General features: G+C 42.9%; 1 protein-coding gene across 3 annotated transcripts in view; it reads right to left on the minus strand.

Annotated features, from left to right (window-relative positions):
- GALNT17 (polypeptide N-acetylgalactosaminyltransferase 17) overlaps positions 1-22,186 on the minus strand; it is a 472,484-nt gene that overhangs the window by 235,089 nt on the left and 215,209 nt on the right. The window lies entirely within an intron of this gene.

Here is a 22,186-nt window from a genome sequence, read left to right on the forward strand (position 1 = left end):
CGGGGACAGGGTTAGCTGAGGGAGAAGTGGATGAGTAGGACAGCTCAGGAGAGATTTCCAGAAAGGCTGGTCCTGGTGGAACAGAGTTGTGACAGCCTGAGGGCATTGGGGTGTTGAGATTTCAAAGTTGCTTTAAAGTGAGAAAAGCCCACAAGTTAACTGAATAAAAACAAGGCCCCCAGGCTCACCTTGGAAGGAAACAAATCCTCAACCTGACAGCGGTAAGAAATGTCACACCCATCACCTAAGATCCTTTATCATCCTTAACAGATGAAACCATTCCTGGACATTATAACAACAGTAAGAAAAACATTTTACATAGGATTTTTCTCACCGGCAGACTCAGAGAAGAAAATAAAAACTCACTTCTGCAAAAATAAATGTTTACCTACCAATGTTATCAAATCCAATACTAAATTGGTCTAGAGCCATGTGGGAATGCTTGTGTTTCTTAAGGTTTTGGTAAGTAGCACTTGAGGGTCAAGAGGGGAAAGGCAACCACTGCCCGTGATCGGAAGGGACCAGAAGGGAGATATATCTGCTCCTTAACAATAAAAGGACCGTCTGTCACCCAGGCTTAAGGAGTAGACATCGACAACAAGAAAGTTACAAACAGTGAGAACTAAAGCAAAAAACATTGTTACAGAATTATATCCAGATCCCACAATTTCAGTGATATTAGAGAATAAAACATCAGTCTAGTTTCTTGTCTCTAAACTCTGCTCAGAAAAAAGTGTGGACATAGAAGACATCTCCACCTGCTCCCAGAACTAGTGCATGAACCTGGGTACCACACAGACGTGGGCTTGGAAGTGGCCACACCGTCTGGGGTTGGGCCCCATCTGTACCTCTTAACCCTCAAGTTAACAAGTCTTGCTGATGAGACTTACTGAACGTTGTAATTCTCCCCAAGGTATGGAGACTCAAGATAATCAGTCTAAGTTTAGATGGTGTTTCTCAAACTTTAACCTGCGTGAAAATCACCAGTAGGTCTGGGGTGTGGCCCAAGAACTTGCATTTCTAATAAGCTCCATGAGGCTGCCGCTGCTGTTCTGGTGAATGCCCTTGGAGTAGCTCTGACTTAGAGCTGACCCCCTATCCAGCCCCACCTGTGATGAATTAACCCCTGTGCACAGAATAGGTCTCATCCGAACTGAGCAGACGTTCCAGAATCCCAGTGTTGGCCACAGCCTGTCTCTGCTTTTCCCACTGCCTGGGCCTTCTTGTTCCGCCTTGTCTGAAAGATGGAACTCCTTGGAGATGACCTCAGTCTACAAGGTGAGGGTTTGTCTTGCCATTTCCAAAACTGGGATCCTGATGGCTACCCACCCCCACCCCACCCCCAAGAGAGCAACCTCACCATTAGTCCCTTGACAAGGACCCCTGATGTTCCTGGCTTCTGCTCTCACTCCCACAGTCTATTACAATGACAAGTGGTACAATTCTACCAACACTGCTTCTGCTGCCATCCGTGCCACCATCACCATCACAGCCACTTAGAACCAACACTTCTCCCTGCCAGCAGCTGCTGAGGTGTGGGCACGCTGCTCGCTGGGGATGCATGGGTTGTGACAGCTGGGATGAGAAAACAGCACATATGGCATGTTCCAATTAAAAACAACAAAACCGCCTGCCTCAAAGCCAGTGTTCCTCAGAATGTGAGATTCCGCTCTACCTAGGAATCACCTGGCAGGTAGGTGATGCAGGTTCCCGGGCTGCCCTAGGCAGTTCTAATTCAGTGGGCTTCGGTGGGGTTGACCAGCACTCCAGATGATTCTCCCACAAACCCAGAACTTCTCAAAAGCACTGCCTGATTTTTCTTTCATTTTTTTTACCGTGGTTAGATACACATAAAGTTAACCTTTTTGACCATTTTAAAGTGTACAATGGCATTAAGTGCATTCACAATGTGGTGCAACCTTCACTGCGATCTAGTTTCAGAACTTCTCATCACCCCCAAAGGAAACCTCACACCCATTAAGCAGTCCCTCTCCATGTCCTGCCCTCCCCGCAGCCCCTGGCGACCACTAATCTGCTTTCCATCTCTATGAATTTGCCTCTTCTGGATATTTCATAAAAACAGAATCATACAAGATGTGGCCTTTTGTATCTGTAAGCCCTGGTCGATTTTGAAGGGGCGGGGGGTGACGTATTTTTTTTTGAGTGTGAATTTAAATCCCTAGGCCTTACTGAAGGTCTGATTCCTTGTTCTCCTGCCCATTAGCTTTTCTGATCCCCATTCTGGTAATTTGGTTGACTGGAAGCTTATTCGCAAAGCCCCTCCAGACTCATTAAAGGGGGTTCTAGCCTCTCAGAGGGGAGGATCCAACCCTTGGGTCTGTGTTCACACCCCCAGTGTCCCCCTGACACCAGCCTTTCTCCCCATCCCTGATGGAAACTTCCAGCTCACCATACTTGGGGGCTTTAAGTCAGCAGAGGGAAAAAACACGGTCCTTCACACAGATTCAGCGCAGCCGTTAGGCATGACGCCCTACATTTCTGCAGTGCCTTTTTTTGAGATTTTTTTTTTTTTTAAAATATGTGAATCAGCCATGATGCCACCGAAAGAAAACAAAAAATAGATTTAGAACACCTGGATTTTCAGGTATGCCTGAGAATACCTTCATGCCTGAAATAACTAACCAAAACTAAAGGCGTAAAAGTGGCCAAAGATCAATAATGCACTTTTTTAATTAATGTTTTTTTAATTAAAAAAGGGAAGGGGGAGACACCTTATGCAATATGTGGGTTTCTATCTGTCAGATGGAGTTAGTTAAGTCCCAGAAATGAATCTGGGCTTTGAAGGACCTGAAGTTTATATAATCTGAAGGATCCCCTTTAAGAAAAAGAAAAAAAAAAATCTCTCTTTGGTAAATTTTACAAAAGCCCACGGGCCTGTGAACCACTGATAGGCTCCCTACCCCCTGCCGCCTCCACACAAGTGAGGGGCCCCAATCATGAGCTTCCTTAGCTTCAAGGTGAGTACACCCTGTGAGGCGGGCTTCTTGGATGCAAAATTGCTTTTTGGCTGACAATCACTCCTTTTCGAACATTTCAAATACTATGTTTGTCTGTATCTATAGTAAAATACTGATATCCCCAAATTGCTAGCCAAGCTGACTAAAAATGTCAGCTCATCATGAAATGCTCCAAAATACTACTCAGATGAGTTCCCCTCTCGTATTTAACTCGAGAATGATCTCTCTTGCAAACTCGTAACATTCCTCGAGTTTTGCTTTCACATTTACTGAATCCTAATTAAGGATATTCTGTTGTAACTGCTTTACCTCTGGCAACTCTTTCTACCCTCGTCAGTACTCTGTGAGGTAAGGGGTATTATGAGCCCCATTTTATGGAGAAAGAAACTGAGGCCCAGAGAGGGTAAGCATTCGGCAGAAAGTCACACAGTTCATAAGCGGCGTGCCTGCCCTCCTGCGGATGCGAGGTCGTGAAAACTGAAGTCGTTCATCTGCTCGTGCGGAACTGAGCCTCGAACGTGGGAAGTCGAGGCCTGACTCAGGCTTGCCCGGGAACTGGCTCTCTCTGTGACTCTGAAGCCCCCATGCTTCTGCTCTGGGCACACCTTTCCAGCCAGCCATCCACTGACAGTGGTTGGCCCTCTCCAGAGAAGAAGCCCCCCTGGCTGACGGAGAGGCTCCAAGGGAGGGGGTAGCTAGGAGAGCCAGCTGAACTTCAAACTCCTCCAGACAACCCCACTAAACTCTGAAGGGACAGCAGTGACATAAGAGCCACGCCCCTCCCCTCCGTTGCCACGCCCACCGCTCCATTGCATGGACCTGGCGAATGTGTAAAAACCCAAGACGAAATAACCCAGAAGGCGTCTATACTGTATGTTTCATTCTCTGGGCATCGCTCAGCTTTGTGGACTTAAATAATGCATTTTCTTGACTACGGGAGTGAAAAAGAGGTGAGGTGAGAGCCAGAAATTTTGGGAAGAATGGGGGAGATTAAAAAGGGATGCTTTTGCTGTGTATGAAAGCATTTTAAAAGGCGATTCCATAGTGAGATCAAAGCAAGGAGAAAAGAAAGCAAAAGACGAAAAGAAGCAAGAAAAAAGATGTGAGGTGCAAAATACCAAGGTGTTAAACTAAATATATCACACGGAGTTGTGCATTCAGGAGAGGGGCTTTGAAAAGGAAAGCCATCTCTGCTTTGAACTCCTTTGTTAAGAAATTCCTCTCCACCGCTTCTTCCATTTAAATCTCACCTTTAAAAAAAAATAAATACAAGGAGCCCAAACCAACAGGAAAACACCGTAATGCCTCTAGGGGTGCCTCCAGATTGTTCCCCCAAATTAAGAGCATTCCCCTATCTCACCCCATCAAAAGGCAGTTGAAAGTCCAGTACTTGCAGCTGATTCTAATAATAACATGTGAATTTAAGCGATAAAATTTGTCTGCATCCTGGAGTGTGTTTTTCTTTCATTATGTTTCTTATTTACTGCGATATTGATTCTGAACGCTCTGAAGCTAGCAATGCTCTTCCTTGAAATAGCCAAAGTCACCATCATTAAGGGGGCTCAGGGGGGAGCAAAACGGCACACAGGAAACAGGAAACCCTGGAGAGGACAGGGTCACAGCGCGGCGCTTGGTCACTTCTTGGAGTTTTCTTTAAGTGCAGTTGGCAGCCGGGAATGGAATAAGTAGAGTACAGCATCTGGTCAGTTTCCCCTTCTCCAGTATTTTGGGGACCTCTGTATTCAGAGCCCTGAATTCTCCAAGGTCAAAGGCAGTATGGGTCCTGTGCAAAGAGAAAAATGCTTATGCACGCTCACCAAAAAATGGTGCAGGTGAAGGTGTTAGGTAGCACGGAAATGTTCTATAAATAGCAGCTTTTATTAGGGTCCAAGAGGTTTGCAGAACCTATCATGTCTCTTCTAGCCCAGGGGGAGACGATCAAGATATATAACAGCCAAAGACAGGCAATGACCGGTCAGAACAGATGCGAGCTGGAGGGCCACGCCGGGACGTGCTGGCTGAACAGCAGCTCTGCGGATCCCAAACTATCACCGCGCCTGACGGTCACACACGGGGCACTCATTCGGACTGAAGACTCGAAACAGTCCCACTGATTAGGTTCCTGGGGTGCACAGAGCAGGGATGTCCTGAGGTGGAAAAAGAATGAAACGAGAAGGGTCTCTGGGAGGGAGGGTACCTTGGGGCCACGTGCATTTGTGTATCACTGTGCTCCTACACTGAGCCTGGGGGCACCCGAGAGGCAGTGACACACCCGGTCAGGAGCATTCATCGTGAGCTGCTGCATGATGTCAGGGTAAACGGTTAACAGGGATAATAATGGTCCCTACCTGAGAGGGCTGTTTGGGGTATTAAATAAGAGGACGCCTGCAAAGCGCTCAGCTCAGTGCCAGGCACACAGAAGCACTCGATAGAGGTTAAAATTATGACTCATTTTTTATTGCGTGTGTCGCTGTATACTGAAGGGAGAGTGGACACGTCTTGGGAAACAATGAGATGAATCTGGTAAGGGGACAGGAGGGTTGCGGGGGAGGGGGTCTTAAACCAGAAGGAAGCGGGAAAGCACAGAGGGAGGTGACAGTTCCCAGGGAGGAGGCCCCAGAGTCCTGGTTCCAGGACGAGGATGGCTGAGTTGGAGCCCCGGCTCCTGCAAATTCTGGCTGTGCTGCCGTGGATTAAAGCACTTCCCTCTCTGAACTTGAACTTCTTTTTTAAAATGGATATCAATGACCATCTCCCAGTGTCAAAGGGCGTGGTCAAGACTCAATGAGATGCATGCTCCGTTAGCACCCTGGAGTCGTGCCCAGGAGGGGAAAGGGAGTGTCAGGGCCCCTCTGCATCTGTGCTGCCCAATCCGGGGTTTCTTGACATCCTACAGGGGTCATTCGCTCGCAGGCCCCCTTGAGACCAGACATCTGATGTGTAAGACAAGGAAGCCAGCGGCCGGGCAGGACCTGGCCCTCAGGGTTCGGAAGGCAGCCATCCTGCCCTAAGGGTAAGAGGAAAGGAAAAGATTTGTTCCAAACTGCGTGCTGGTGACGGGCACAGGCCCTCCCAGACCCTACAGCACAGCCTGAGGCCACAGAGCCTCTGCCCGGCAAGCAGCCCAGAGCTCACAGCTAAAGTGACCTAAAGGTACTCTTGGCAATGCCAACTCAAGGATCCACCTCACTTTTCGAAGAAAATAACATTAAAGCTCCAACACCACTCTCTGAGGAACAAAGGTGAAAATGGCCACGTCTGGCCTTCCTGGCGATATTTCCACCGACCCCTGGGCTTTCTTGATCCCCCTCTCCCTCTGTCTCATCTGTCAGCTTCTCTGATCTCCAGCCTGGGCTAGGCTGTTCAAGGAGCCTTTTTTTTTAATCCCTCCAGCTCTGCGGCTGCTCAGCATTGTGAAAGGACGTGGTCAAGCTGTCCCTGCTCAATCCTGTGGCCCAGCAAGATCCCCCATCTCTGACTGGGACACTCTCTCTCTGAAACTCCAATCCACCCATCAATTCTTACATGTCAAATCCCATTGCATGCCTCCCTCTCTGTGCCCCAGGCATCTGTGCCTTGAGATCCGGGTTTGCCTACTTGGCCCCACTGCTGTTTCCTCCCATCCACATGTCCAAGTTCTGACCGTCTCTCATGGTCCAACTCAGGTGCCACATCCTTCTCAAAGGCCTCATTTATTTCCCCAACTTGTGGGAACTCCAAGTGTGAATCCCGTGGATGTTGTTACAACATTTGGGGTCCATGCTGGGCCTGTCCATCCTGCCCCCTCCATTTCTGAAGACTTCCTCCACGGTTACTGGTGGGTGGTAGTTCTATGCATGACCCTGCCCTCCTGGCCACAGTTGACAGGTCCAACGAAGGGTATCTGACCCAAACTAGAGCACCAGTTCCCTTCCCTGGGATTCCCCTGGAGAGGTGGTCCTGTCTCCCTACAATGGCTGAAGCTGTAATTACAGTGTCAACTTTGGGCCATCTTTGCAGCCATCTTTCCTTCCAGAAGGTCTGGAAAACTGGAGGTGGCCAGCCTTCCCAAGCCGACAGGGGAACAGAGGGGCTCAGAGACAGTGGAGATGCGGTACAGAGAAACCTGGCAATGTGTGAGTGCCTGGGTCTCACTTTCCCTTGGCTCAGCCTCATGCCCATCCTTGGGGTGTATCAGCCCCTCCAGGACCTTATATTGTTGGGTTTTATCTAATGGGAGCTCAAAATCTGATCCCAGGGCAACACTTTCAACACACTTTTTGGATTACTCCTGATTCTGCAGGAATGCAACCCATTCCCCTTAGTATCATAGTCAAGGTCACCAAGACTAACACAGAAACTTTTCCTCCACTGGAGGCTGGGCTGGAAGATAAAAAAATCAATCAGATTTTTAAAGAGAGGGTGTCACATAAATGGAATAAATGACCAAAGAAGTTTGCTTGAACATGTGTCTGCCATAACTCAAGTAATGGGGCTCTTGGGCATTTATCCCAAGGAAATGAAAATTTATTTTCACACCAACATGTACACCAATGTTCATAGCACCGTTATCTGTAAAAACCCCAAACTGAAACAACCCAAATGTCCTTCAACAGGTGAAGGGTTAAACAAACTTGGTAAACCCACACCATGGAACACTGTGCAGAAGGAAAAAGCCAATCACAAAGGTTATTCTTCAATTTACAGAACATTCTTGAAATAACAAAATTATAGAGAGGATGAACAGACTAGTGGTTGTTAGGGGTTAGGGACGGGGAGTTGGGTGGTAATAAAGGGACAGCATGGGGGAGCTTTGCGGTGATGGGGCAGTTCTGTATCTGAACTGTGGGGAATCTCACCTGTGATGAAATTGTATAGAAACACCAACACACACACACACACACACACATACACACACGTTAAACTGGTGAAATCAGAATAAGTTCTGATCATACAATTTGTGGATTGCACCAGAGTCAATTTATAGGTTGTGATTAATGCACTAGAGTTTAGCAAGATGTTACCGGCAGGGGAAACTAAGTGAAGGGCACATAAGACCCCTTGTACATTTGTGTAACTTCTTATGAATCTAGAATTATTTCAAAATAACAAGGTTTTTTGTTGTCATCACTTTTTTTAAGCCGGTTAGCATACGAAGCTTTAGCCAGGGTTCTCACACTATCTCTTGTGTAAAAATATACACACTCCTTCTTCTCCTCTCCTCCCCATGGCCTAAAATACACAGGGAGGAATGTAAATGCACAACCTAATTGCGATTACAGACCCACAGAGCAAATGCCGTCACATTGCAGTGATCTGTTTGGGGACAAAAACAAATATTATTTCCAATCAGGAAGGCTCTTTACAAGCGGGGGAGAGGCAGATGCTGTTCCAGTAAGGAAGCCTGGCCCAGCGTGGAGCTGTGTGATAACAAGGTGTCTCTTGGCTACTTTACTCAGAGCCTCGACAACACAGGAAAAGTGTTATCTTCCCGAAACACAAGACCTCTCCTATCTCTGCAATTATAAACCAAGAAGAAAAGCAAACAATGTCAGTATGCCTTCTCCAAAATCCCTTTTGAAAGCCCAGAGGGTTGAACCTTCCACTGAAAAAAGTTCTAACTTGAGCCATCCTTCTTTCAACCGTTGAACACACCAACCAAGAGAAGAGCTTGATCAGATGTGTTTGCTCCACGGGGAAATATTAGTGACAAGGTCTACAGCCACCAAGAGCACCGAGAGATGCAAATCATGATGATTGGAGATAGGTGGTTTGGGGGACCTAAATCAAAACAACTACAGCATTGAAGCCAAGATATGTACAACAATGCCAAATACAAAAACTCCCAAGATGATGCCAGTGGAAGTAGAAAAAAACATTTTGCACACATGCAGTTTAAAGGAACGTATTCAGCGATCCCTATAACTTGGTGTGCAAGGCGCTGGGAACGTAGCACAGAAGGAACTATGGTTCTTGCTCTCAAGGGTCTTATAGTTTAGAGATGGGCAAGTGCACAGAGGCAATTCAGCGAGCTAATAAGTGTTGTGCCAAAGTACCCACTGATGCCTGGGAGCAGAGCCCCCAACCCAGCCACATCTGGGAAATCCAGGAGGGCTTCCCAGAGGCAGTGACACAGAAGTAGAATGTTGAGGAATAAGCTGGAGCTGGCAAATCAAATAACACCACAAGTGCACTCAACAGTTACGCCCTTTGTTATACTGCCAGGACTTGTGCTACGTGCTTTACAAGTATTACCTCAAAAGCTTGTAATTTCGGGCTTCCCTGGTGGCGCAGTGGTTGAGAGTCTGCCTGCCAATGCAGGGGACACGGGTTCGAGCCCTGGTCTGGGAAGATCCCACATGCCCCGGAGCAACTAAGCCCGTGAGCCACAACTACTGAGCCTGCGCGTCTGGAGCCTGTGCCCCGCAATAAGAGAGGCCGCGATAGTGAGAGGCCTGCGCACCGCGATGAAGAGTGGCCCCCACTTGCCGCAACTGGAGAAAGCCCTCGCACAGAAACGAAGACCCAACACAGCCAAAAATAAATAAATAAATAAATTAAAAAAAAAAAAAAAAAAAAGCTTGTAATTTAAACCCTGCATAAAAGCCACTATCATCCCCAATTTACTCAAGCTCAGAAAAGGTAGGTGACTTGGCCAAGACCTCCACATACTATTGCTTAAAGAAAAGAGGAAGAAAGTTTTTTCAAAAGTAGTTAAAAACTATTGACAAGACACGTATTATATATATAATCTTATGTATTAAAGATTGTAATAGTGGAAATGAAGAAGCTTCTAATATTATTTCAACTTGATGGCTAAAGTTACCCCTCAGTTTGGAAGGCACAGCAAAATTCCACGGGAATCTGGACTTGACATATCCAAAAGGTGAACTCAATCCCTCTCCCAAACCTACTCCTACCGTACTCCTTATCTTAGTGGATGGCACCACCCTGCCCTGTCACCGGAGCCGGGACCCTGGGAGTCCTCTTGGACCCCTCCCTCCTCTTTACCCTCCTTCATAACCCATCAGTCCTCATGTGATTCAGCCTCAATGTTTCCAAATGTAAAATATTTTAGCATACGAAAACAGGATATTTCAAATAAGTGGTGAGGATGAATTATTAAATACATTGAGATAACCATACTTTGAGACAAGGGTCTCTAGGTTAAAACTTTCTCACACCTGATATAAAAATATGTAATCTGTTGGAATTTATTTTGAAAAGAAATATTTACCTATAAGAAAATATGCATGAATATTTGTACCTTCTAGGGATCATGAATAACTTTCTTAGGATGTTACTAAAGGAAAAGACTGATGGATTTGACTATATAAAAATGTAAAATTTATGATTGTCTAAAAATACTGTAAACAAATTAAAGTGAAAGCTCACATTGAGAGAAATATCTATGAAATGAATGTAAAAAGTTTTTAAATTTATACCAAGTTCTTATAAATCAATAAGATAAATATTCCAATAGAAAAAAAATGAGTGTCATTAATGGGCAAATCCCTAAAAAAGAAATATGGTCAAAGGTATGAAAAAGTGTTCAATATCACTAATATTCAAAAAATGCAGATCTAAAAATGATATGCCATTTTTCACTCGTCAGAACAGCAAAGATGACAAAGATTAATAAGAATTGGTATTGATGAGGATACAGAGAAAGAGATAGTTTCGTATACTTTTCATGGGACAGTACACATATCTGGAGAACAAGTTATCAATTCCTATTAAAAGTTCTTAAAAATGAGTATGGAAGTTCTGGGATAAGATAATAAATATAACTCGTGAATTGGACAAAAGTCACTGAACACTACAATAAAGGGATTTAAAAAAAACAAAATAAACCCATAACCTTCCAAGGGCAGAGAAGACACAAGACAAGACATCAACCATGAAGCTGGGGAGGCTGGAAAGCGGATTCACAGATCGACAGATGTGTCCGACCCCTCTGCTGTCAAACCCAGGAAGTCCAAGCACTCAGAGTGTGTGTGTGTGTGTGTGTACATATATATAACAATGTGAAATATTCCATTTTACTTTACAGTTCAGTGATACTAAGTACAATCACATTGTTGTGCAAGCACATTACCATCATCCATCTCCAGAACTTTGTCATCTTCCCAACTGAAACTCTGTATCCATTGAACACTAACTCCCCATTTTCCCTCCCCCAGCCCCTGGCTGCCTAATCACCTCTTAAGATGTAATCATGAGCAGACAACAGGCTTGCAGGAGGGGCGAGAAAGCCTCCAAGGTGGGAGATAGAAACTAAATAACAAAGAAAAAAAGCACCTTCTGGAAACAGAATACACAGGGAAAAAACTGAAAAACAAAACAAGACATTATTAATATCCTCCAAGGGATCAGAAAACATATTGCTTCCATTAAATACAAATAATACGCTATAAAAAGGAAATTTCAGAGAATAAAAATGAGGACCTGGAAGCAGAATCATGATAGCAGATATAAAAAACTGAATAGAATGGAAGGGAGATAAAATTGAGAAAGCAAATATATCAGAGCAAAAAGATAAGGAAAGGTAAGCAAGCAGAGAAAAGATAAGAAAATTGGGGGTTCAATTTAGGAGGTTTAATAATGGAATACAGTGGGAGATGCTGAAAGAGATAACTGAGAAAAAATGGGGAGGCATTATCAATTAAATATTCCAAGAAACTTTCCAAAAACTGACATTAGATTCCAGATTGAAGCCACTGGATGACCCACACCAGGTTCATCATTATGAATTTCCAAACTCTGCGAACAAAATGAAGATTCAAGCTTCCAGAAAGGAAAGAAACATGCAGAAGATCAGGAATCAGGACTCCTTTGTTTCTTCTAAAAAACACTGAAAGATAATGGAGCAAACCCATCAATATTCTGAAAGAAGGTGATATCTAACTCAATCAGGCCATCATTCACACAGAAGATTAGGAAAAAGCTTTCTTCAGACATGGATAATCTCAAAAGATTTTATCTTCCTTGTAATATTTCTCAAGAAACTTCTAGATGTTGAGTTTCACCAAAATCGTATGTAAACCAAGAAAGAGAGAGGCATGGGATCCAGCACAGGTGGGGGGCAAAGGAGATCTCCAGGAGGATGGGGAAGAGAGATAGATCCACCATGGCCAACCGTCCACATGGGAGCGGTGTGGCTTGAGGCAGACACTTTGAGGGTTATCTATACTATCTCTCCTGCAACCTGACCATACTTAAAGCTGAGGGTAGATCATCCGAATGAGTCTGGTCCCCATTCTTCCCTATAATTAGATGTTCTGACCAGAGGCTGACTAGGTTTGTGCTGGTTTTCCACGCCTGCTGCTTGGACCAGCTGAGGTCATTCATTTCGTCCTTATGCTCTGACCTCCTCCTGAACGTAGGCAGTACGCCTTGATGAGGTCAGAACCAGAAAATAGAGGACACGTCATTCCATCTGTCCAGATTTTTGCCTTATACCCAGTACCTGGTTCACACGATAGCCCTGCCAGGTGCCCTCACTGGGGTAAGCCCTGTATTTCCCTGGGGTCATTGATGACTTAGCTGTCTCCCCCAGAAGAGGCTTTTACAACTCTTAGGAAAGCACAAAGGTCAATTTCTTGTTCTTGACATGGTAGGATAACGAGTATTTATTAGTAAGTACTTTTTTTTTTTAATAAAGGAGTCAGACAAATGAACCTATTTATGAAACAGAAACAGACTCATGGACATAGAGAACAGACTTGTGGTTGCCAAGGGGGAGGGGCTAGGGGGAGGATGGAGTGGGAGGTTGGGGTTAGCAGATGGAAGCTGTTATAAACAGAATGGATAAACAACAAGGTCCTACTGTATAGCACAGAGAACTACATTCAGTATCCTATGATAAACCATAATGGAAAAGAATATTTTAAAAATGTATATGTACGTACAACTGAATCACTTTGCTGTACAGAAGAAATTAACACAATCTTGTAAATCGACTATACTTCTATTTAAAAAAGGAAAAAAAAAATTTTAAATGAAATAAAGGAGTCGGGAAAACTAAGCAAGAAAAAAAAAAGGTATCCAGATTGGAAAGCAAGAAATAAAATCATCACTATTCGAAGAGGATATGAAAGGAGAACAGTAAGTTAGTCACTGGACTGGCTGAGTTTATGGTCTCAGAGGGACCCTGGGTAGGCAACTAGGAGACAGAGGACACACAGATGTGGAGCTTGGGGGATGGCTTTGGAGGTCCCCAGAATGTGCACAGTGGAGGAGGTTGCCCAGTGTATCCTGATGGTGAGAACCATGAGTGACCCCAACTGAAGCACAAAGCCAAGGAAAAGGACGACTGAAGGACAATCAGAAGACAGTGGTGCCAGGGCCTCCAGAGGAGAAAGATGCCAAGAAGGAAGCTGCCAGCAATGTCAGATGTGGCCGGATTGGAGAAGGAAAGTGCCCGCTGGATGTGGTGAGCAGTGATTTTGCCTGACTGATTTCAGTGTAATAATGCACAAAGGTACAAAGAATTGCCTCTTAACTTGGGATTAATTTAGGCCAATGTCAATATTCAAGCTGACTGAAACAAACGACTTGAAAAAGCAAAAACTAAAAGGGAAAATCCCTGACTTGCCTGTGTACCCAGATCCAGAGTTACCTGGCTTTATTCACACTTTCCCCAAACCAGTCTTTTTTTTTTTTGTAAGTTCTTTAAATACCTCTTTTTTCTTTTTAAAAAAAATTTTTTTTATACAGCAGGTTCTTATTAGTTATCTATTTTATACATATTAGTGTATACATGTCAATCCCAATCTCCCAGTTCATCCCACCACCACCCCCCGACCACGCTTTCCTCCCTTGGTGTCCATACGTTTCTTCTCTACATCTGTGTCTCTATTTCTGCCCAGCAAACCAGTTCACCTGTACCATTTTTCTAGGTTCCACATATATATGTTAACATACGATATTTGTTTTCCTCTTTCTGACTTACTTCACTCTGTATGACAGTCTCTAGATCCATCCACGTCTCTACAAATGACCCAATTTCATTCCTTTTTATGGCTGAGTAATATTCCATTGTATATATGTACCACATCTTCTTTATCCATTCATACGTTGATGGGCATTTAGGTTGCTTCCATGACCTGGCTATTGTAAACAGTGCTGCAGTGAACATTGGGGTGCATGTGTCTTTTTGAATTATGGTTTTCTCTGGGTATATGCCCAGTAGTGGGATTGCTGGGTCATATGGTAATTCTATTTTTAGTTTTTTAAGGAACCTCCATACTGTTCTCCATAGTGGCTGTATCAATTTACATTCCCACCAACAGTGCAAGAGGGTTCCCTTTTCTCCACACCCTCTCCAGCATTTGTTATTTGTAGATTTTCTAATGATGCCCATTCTAACTGATGTGAGGTGATGCCTCATTCTAACTGATGTGAGGTGATGCCTCATCATAGTTTTGATTTGCATTTCTCTAATGATTAGTGATGTTGAGCAGCTTTTCATGTGCCTGTTGGCCATCTGTGTGTCTTCTTTGGAGAAATGTCTATTTAGGTCTTCTGCCTATTGTTGGATTGGGTTGTTTGTTTTTTAATATTGAGCTGCATGAGCTGTTTATATATTTTGGAGATTAACCCTTTGTCCGTTGATTCGTTTTCAAATATTTTCTCCCTTTCTGAGGGTTTTCTTTTCATCCTGTTTATAGTTTCCTCTGCTGTGAAAAAGCTTTTAAGTTTCATTAGGTCCCATTTGTTTATTTTTGTTTTTATTTCCATTACTCTAGGAGGTGGGTCAAAAAAGATCCTGCTGTCATTTATGTCAAAGAGTGTTCTTCCTATGCTTTCCGCTAACAGCTTTATAGTGTCCGGTCTTATATTTAGGTCGTTAATCCAGTTTGAGTTTATTTGTGTGTATGGTGTTAGGGAGTGTTCTAATTTTATTCTTTCACATGTAGCTGTCCAGTTTTCCCAGCATCACTTACTGAAGAGACTGTCTTTTCTCCATTGTATATCCTTGCCTCCTTTGTCATAGATTAGTTGACCATAGGTGTGTGGGTTTATCTCTGGGCTTTCTATCCTGTTCCATTGATCTATATTTCTGTTTTTGTGCCAGTACCATATTGTCTTGATTACTGTAGCTTTGTAGTATAGTCTGAAGTCAGGGAGTCTGATTTCTCCAGCTTCGTTTTTTTCCTTTAAATTGCTTTGGCTATTTGGGGTCTTTTGTGTCTTGATACAAATTTTAAGATTTTTTTGTCTAGTTCTGTTAAAAATGCCATTGGTAATTTGATAGGGATTGCATTGAATCTGTAGATTGCTTTGGGTAGTACAGTCATTTCACAATATTGATTCTTCCAATGCAAGAACATGGTATATCTCTTCATCTATTTGTGTCTTCTTTGACTTCTTTCATCAGTGTCTTATAGTTTTCTGCATACAGGTCTTTTACCTCCTTAGGTAGGTTTATTCCTAGGTAGTTTATTCTTTTTGTTGCAATGGTGAATGAGACTGTTTCCTTAATTTCCCTTTCTGATCTTTTGGTGTTAGTGTATAGGAATGCAAGAGATTTCTGTGCATTAATTTTGTATACTGCAACTTTACTGATTAGCTCTAGTAGTCTTCTGGTGGCATCTTTAGGATTTTCTATGTATAGTATCATGTCATCTACAAACAGTGACAGTTTTATTTCTTCTTTTCCAATTTGGATTCCTTTTATTTCTTTTTCTTCTCTGATTGCCATGGCTAAAACTTCCAAAACTATGTTGAATAATAGTGGTGAGAGTGTACATCCTTGTCTTGTTCCTGATCTTAGAGGAAATGCTTTCAGTTTTTCACCATTGACTATGATGTTTGCTGTGGGTTTGTTGTATATGGCCTTTATTATGTTGAGGTAGGTTCCCTCTATGCCCACTTTCTAGAGAGTTTTTATTATAAATAGATGTTGAATTTTGTCAAAAGCTTTTTCTGCATCTATTGAGATGATCATATGCTTTTTCTCCTTCAATTTGTTAATATGGTGTATCACATTGATTGATTTGCATACATTGAAGAATCCTTGCATCCCTGGGATAAATCCCACTTGATCATGGTGTATGATCCTTTTAATGTATTCTTGGATTCTGTTTGCTAGTAGTTTGTTGAGGAATTTGGCATCTATATTCATCAGTGATATTGGTCTGTAATTTTCTTTTTTTGTAGTATCTTTGTCTGGTTTTGGTATCAGGGTGATGGTGGCCTCGTAGAATGAGTTTGGGAATGTTCCTTCCCCTGTAGTTTTTTGTTAGAGTTTGAGAAGGATGGGTGTTAGCTCTTCTCTAAAGGTTTGATAGAATTCACCTGTGAAGCCATCTGGTCCTGGACTTTTGTTTGTTGGAAGATTTTTAATCAGTTTCAATTTCATTACTTGTGATTGGTCTGTTCATATTTTCTGTTTCTTCCTGGTTCAGTCTTGGAAGGTTATTACCTTTCTAAGAATTTGTCCATTTCTTCCAGGTTGTCCATTTTATTGGCATAGAGTTGCTTGTAGTAGTCTCTTATGTTGCTTTGTATTTCTGAGGTGTCGTAACTTCTCCTTTTTCATTTCTAATTTTATTGATTTGTGTCCTCTCCCTCTTTTTGATGAGTCTGGCTAATGGTTTATCAATTTTGTTTATCTTCTCAAAGAACCAGCTTTTAGTTTTATTGATCTTTGCTATTGTTTTCTTTGTTTCTATTTCATTTATTTCTGCTCTGATCTTTATGACTTCTTTCCTTCTACTAACTTTGGGTTTTGTTTGTTCTTCTTTCTCTAGTTCCTTTAGGTGTAAGGTTAGATTGTTTATTTGAGATTTTTCTTGTTTCTTGTGATAGGCTTGTATTGCTATAAACTTCCCTCTTAGAACTGCTTTTGCTGCATCCCGTAGGTTTTGGATCGTCATGTTTTCATTGTCATTTGTCTCTAGGTATTTTTTGATTTCCTCTTTGATTTCTTCAGTGATCTCTTGGTTATTTAGGAATGTATTGTTTTGCCTCCACATGTTTGTGTTTTTTATGGTTTTATTTCCTGTAATTGATTTCTAATCTCACAGTGTTGTGGTCAGAAAAGATGCTTGATATGATTTCAATTTTCTTAAATTTACCAAGGCTTGATTTGTGACCCAGGATGTGATCTATCCTGGAGCATGTTCCATGTGCACTTGAGAAGAAAGTGTAATCTGCTGTTTTGGGATGGAATGTCCTATAAATATCAATTAAATCTATCTGGCCTATTGTGTCATTTAAAGCTTGTGTTGCCTTATTAATTTTCTGTCGGGATGATCTGTCCATTGGTGTAAGTGAGGTGTTAAAGTCCCCCACTATTATTGTGTTACTGCCAAATTCCTGTTTTATAGCTGTTAGCATTTGCCTTATGTATTGAGGTGCCCCTATGTTGGGTGCATATATATTTATAATTGTTTTATCTTCTTGGATTGATCCCTTGATCATTATGTAGTGTCCTTCCTTGTCTCTTGTAACATTCTTTATTTTAAAGTCAATTTTATCTGATATGAGTATTGTTACTCCAGCTTTCTTTTGATTTCCACTTGCATGGAATATCTTTTTCCATCCCCTCACTTTCAGTCTGTATGTGTCCCTAGGTCTGAAGTGGGTCTCTTGTAGACAGCATATATATGGGTCTTGTTTTTGTATCAATTCAGCGAGCCTGTGTCTTTTGGCTGGAGCATTTAATCCATTCACATTTAAGGTAGTTATCAATATGTATGTTCCTATTACCACTTTCTTAATTGTTTTGGGTGTTTTTGTAGGTCCTTTTCTTCTCTTGTGTTTCCCATTTAGAGAAGTTCCTTTAGCATTTGTTGTAGAGCTGGTTTGGTGGTGCTGAATTCTCTTAGCTTTTGCTTGTCTGTAAAGCATTTGATTTCTCTGTTGAATCTGAATTAAGATCTTTACCAGGTAGAGTAATCTTGGCTGTAGGTTCTTCCCTTTCATCACTTTAAATATATCATGCCACTCCCTTATGGCTTGTAGAGCTTCCGCTGAGAAATCAGCTGTTAACCTTATGGGAGTTCCCTTGCATGTTATTTGTCATTTTTCCCTTGTTGCTTTTAATAATTTTTCTTTGTCTTTAATTGTTGTCAATTTGATTACTATGTGTCTCGGTGTGTTTCTCCTTGGGTTTATCCTGCCTGGGACTCTCTGTGCTTCCTGGACTTGGACGGCTATTTCTTTTCCCATGTTAGGGAAGTGTTCCACTATAATCTCTTCAAATATTTTCTCAGGTCCTTTCCCTCTCTCTTCTTCTGGGACCCCTATTAATGCAAACGTTGGTGCGCTTAATGTTGTCCCAGAGGTTTCTTAGGCTGTCTGCATTTCTTTTCATTCTTTTTTCTTTATTCTGTTCCGTGGCAGTGATTTCCACTATTCTGTCTTCCAGGTCACTTATCCACTCTTCTGCCTCAGTTATTCTGCTAACTGATTCCTTCTAGTGTATTTTTCATTTAAGTTATTGTATTGGTCATCTCTGTTTGTTTGTTCTTTAATTTTTCTAGGTCTTTGTTAAACATTTCTTGCATCTTCTCGATCTTTGCCTCCATTCATTTTCCAAGGTCCTGGATCATCTTCACTATTATTATTCTGAATTCTTTTTCTGGAAGGTTGCCTATCTCCATCTCATTTAGTTGTTTTTCTGGGGTTTTATCTTGTTCCTTCATCTGGGTACATAGTCTTCTGTCTTTTCATTTTGTCTATCTTTCTGTGAACGTGGTTTTCATTCCACAGGCTGCAGGATTGTAGTTCTTCTTGCTTCTGCTGTCTGCCCTCTGAAAAGCCTCTTTTTTCTTGAATGTATGTGATATCATGGAAGTGGAGGGCTGCAGTTTCCACCTGAGCCATTCTTGACTAGCCTGAGAATGGACCATTCTACCCTCATTAAAATGATGGTTGCAGAACTTTTTCTTAATAAAAAGGGAGATATTATGCTTCACAGTTCAGAGGAGAAAAAAGAATAACATTAACTTGTTTTTGCTATAGGATCTTAACGTAAAACATGCATTGAAAAAAAGAGGGTGAGAACACAGGCAAATGAGCAGTTGCTTCTGGTTAGTCTCTTCAGTATTTGTTTTTGTCCAATTATATGTGCTTTTTGATAAATTCAAGTGTTCCTACAAAGAGCGTGCATTACTTTTAAGATCAGAAAAAAAGTTGGTAAGGCTGGAAAAAAATGTTTTAATCAAATTCAAACAGAAGGTAAGCAGGGATAACAATATTAATGTTAGACAAACTAAATTCAAGGCAGGGGGAAAAAAGTATGCTTTTAAGATAAAGGGAGCATTACATAATGGTAACAACCACCGCTAATAGTGAAGCCATTTAGATACAAATCTACAGTTGCCAAAGAAACTGACAACAAGATACAGAAATCAAACATTATTAGGAACACAGGAAGGAGTAGTCATTGTAGGAGGAGATGTTAAAACACCATTATCAAAAAACCTTACAAAAATAAACTCATAGTCTAGCTAAACACACAAAGTTGATGTCTGGCAGGAATTCAATTTCATGATTATAGAGTAGGGGGGTCTTTTCAAGTGTGTATAGAACATATACAAAATTTGTTAATACTAGTCACAAAGAAAAAAAATGTTAACTTCCTCTTCCAGTTAAAGAGAAGGCACTTCTAGCCTGGAGGAAATATAGAGGCTAGAGCTGGGGAAAGAAAACAGGGAAACAATATTAATGTAGTCCACTCTGGGTTCCCCAGGTATCTCGGGGGACAGGGGAGGATGAATGGGAATTAACTTTAAGATCAGACTGAAACAAATACCTCTTCCCTACTTTTTCTCACCCATTAAACATCTTCATTTAGACCTGAAGTGTGAACCACTGAAATGGTACTTAACCCAGTGGGTCTCAAAGTGTGGTCCCTACACCAGCAGCATTACCGGAGAGCTTGTGAGAAATGCAAATTCTCAGACCCACCCCAGACCTCTTGATTTAGAACTTCCTCCAGGTCAGGGTTCCAGGAGGTTCTGATGTGAAAGCATCTGATGCTAAAGGTGTATATAAATACCCCAGCTCCCTCACCCTTGAGCAGGTCAACTCTTGAGGGGTGGGTTTTACTCTGGCTTTGCCTTCCCTTCCTTATCCTACTTCCCCACTCCTCTAATGATGCACTTTACCTCCCAAATAAACTAATGCACTCAAATCTTAGTTTCAGGGGCTGTTCTGGGGGAACCCACACTAAGACATCTACTGGAGACCCCCATTCTCACAGAGCTTGTGTTCTGGTTGAGACTGACCTGTTCTTCCATTTCTTCCTCTTGGGCTGGGTCTGCTGAGATTTCCTCGGGGAAAGGAGCCCCACTGGTAGTGAGTCCTCACCCCAATTCAGTCCAGCACCTACTGTTTGCTTTCTTCTCTGGGTCTGCTAGCTCTGCTCTGCACCGCCTCTGGTCACTTCGTTGCTTGCCCCTGCTAGCCCTTTCCCAGCCCTATTCAGCTTCATCATTTACTCCCTGGCTGGGCTGTAACAGGGAAGAACAAATCTGACTCCATATTAGATCTGTTCCTTTTACTTTAACCTTTGTGCTCTGTTGCCTGTGCTTACTCATGCTGGCTCTTCACCTTTCGTAAAAGAATGTTGCCTTTAGCCTGATATACAGGATAGCCTATTTTCAAGGCTCTGACCTTTAAGGGTATAACACTTTTCCATTCATGTCATGATAAAGGGTTGCAGAACAGAATAACATTTGTCTTGGAGGTTTAGAGGAACATCCTGACCTGGCCTACATGGACAACCACAAGAACAAAGGATTCTGACGCCGAGAAGTTTGCAACAACGAATCACGGCCTTTAGAAGGGCTTTGCTGAAATCCTTCAAGGAGTTTGGGGGTTTTTTTAGCATGAGCCACCTGTCTCCTTGAATGGCCCTGCAATAAACCTTTCTCTGCTCCAAACCCTGACATTTCGGTTTGTTTGGCCTCACTGTGTGTCGGGCACACGAACCTGTGTTCGGTAATAGGGTGAGACTCACAGAGGGCTGGCTACCAGCCAGGCCCTGTGAAACCAAGTCCTGCCCAGGACTGGGAGTCCAGCTATGCAAGGCACAGCGATCTCATGTGCGATGTGCTACAGGAGGATACAGGGAGCTGAGGTAGCACAGAGCAGGGGTCTTACGATGTCAGCAAAGGAATCTCCCAGGAAGTGACACATAGGGGACACCTAGGGGACGAGAGGGATTTAGCCAGCAAACAGAGGGGGGAAGTAGGAGTCAGGATTCCCTGCAGAGGGTTTGGAAGTACTTCTGAAGCCAGAGGTCTGCAGGGGCACACAGAGAGGCTGCAGAGAAGGCCACTGTGAGCCATGACTTTGCCGGCTGACTTAGAGGCTTCAGGGAACTGAAAGAACCTCCTTCTCCCAAGAAGACTCTCAATGTAAGTTTTAAAATAAGGATGTGAAAAATCTAGCAAATGACCCATCAGTCCTCAAAATTTGGAGGCCCAGGAGATGGTGGTGCCCTGATGGGTGTAATGCTGGGTCCAGACCCACTCAAACACTTCACTGGTAACAATCAGCTGGTTCAGAAGGGTCAGGGGGACTTCAACCCCTGGGCCGATGAAACGTGAGCTCATTGGAGCTCCTGAAGATAATCAGGTTTGCAGCAGGACCCATGACACTGTCCTGCCTCTTCCTCACCCTCTCCTGACCGGGGAGCACGGGGTAATCTTCTACTGATCACACCGACAGCAAGGGGTTCAGCCTGCTCCTAATCTTTCAGTTGCTCAGAAGATAAGCCTCCTTGGCCGTAAGCATGCACACTGGCTGCCTTTCTTTGATGTCATCGGCTTGTGCGGGTTTCTCCCTGCAGTGATTTTGTAGGCTGGGATCCAACACAGAGGTACAATTAGCCAAAGCAACCCCCCTACCACCACTTTCACACTAGGCCTCCATCTCCAAGGACTTCAAAGGAGTTTTGATATTCTCATACAACAAATATAAAAAGTATTTGTTATATTTTTTAATTGAGCCATCATTCCTAGTAGAACTGAACTCCTAAAGACCTGCAAACCCTGTGCATTTCTACCGACAGTCACTTTGAGCACAGTGGCCCAGAGGGGAATTCTGATGTATGATCAACAGTTCCCATCACAGGACAGAATTTCCCTTTTTCTTCTGCCTCTGGGAAAAGGATCAAGGAGATGGGATGGGGGGTGGGGATTGTGGAGGAATTCAGCTCTTCAATGTCATCTGCTTTAGGTAACATGAAGAGGGGAAATGAGTCCAGA

This window comes from Balaenoptera musculus, chromosome 15 (assembly GCF_009873245.2).
Source record: "Balaenoptera musculus isolate JJ_BM4_2016_0621 chromosome 15, mBalMus1.pri.v3, whole genome shotgun sequence".
In the NCBI taxonomy this organism is placed as follows: Eukaryota; Metazoa; Chordata; class Mammalia; order Artiodactyla; family Balaenopteridae; genus Balaenoptera; species Balaenoptera musculus.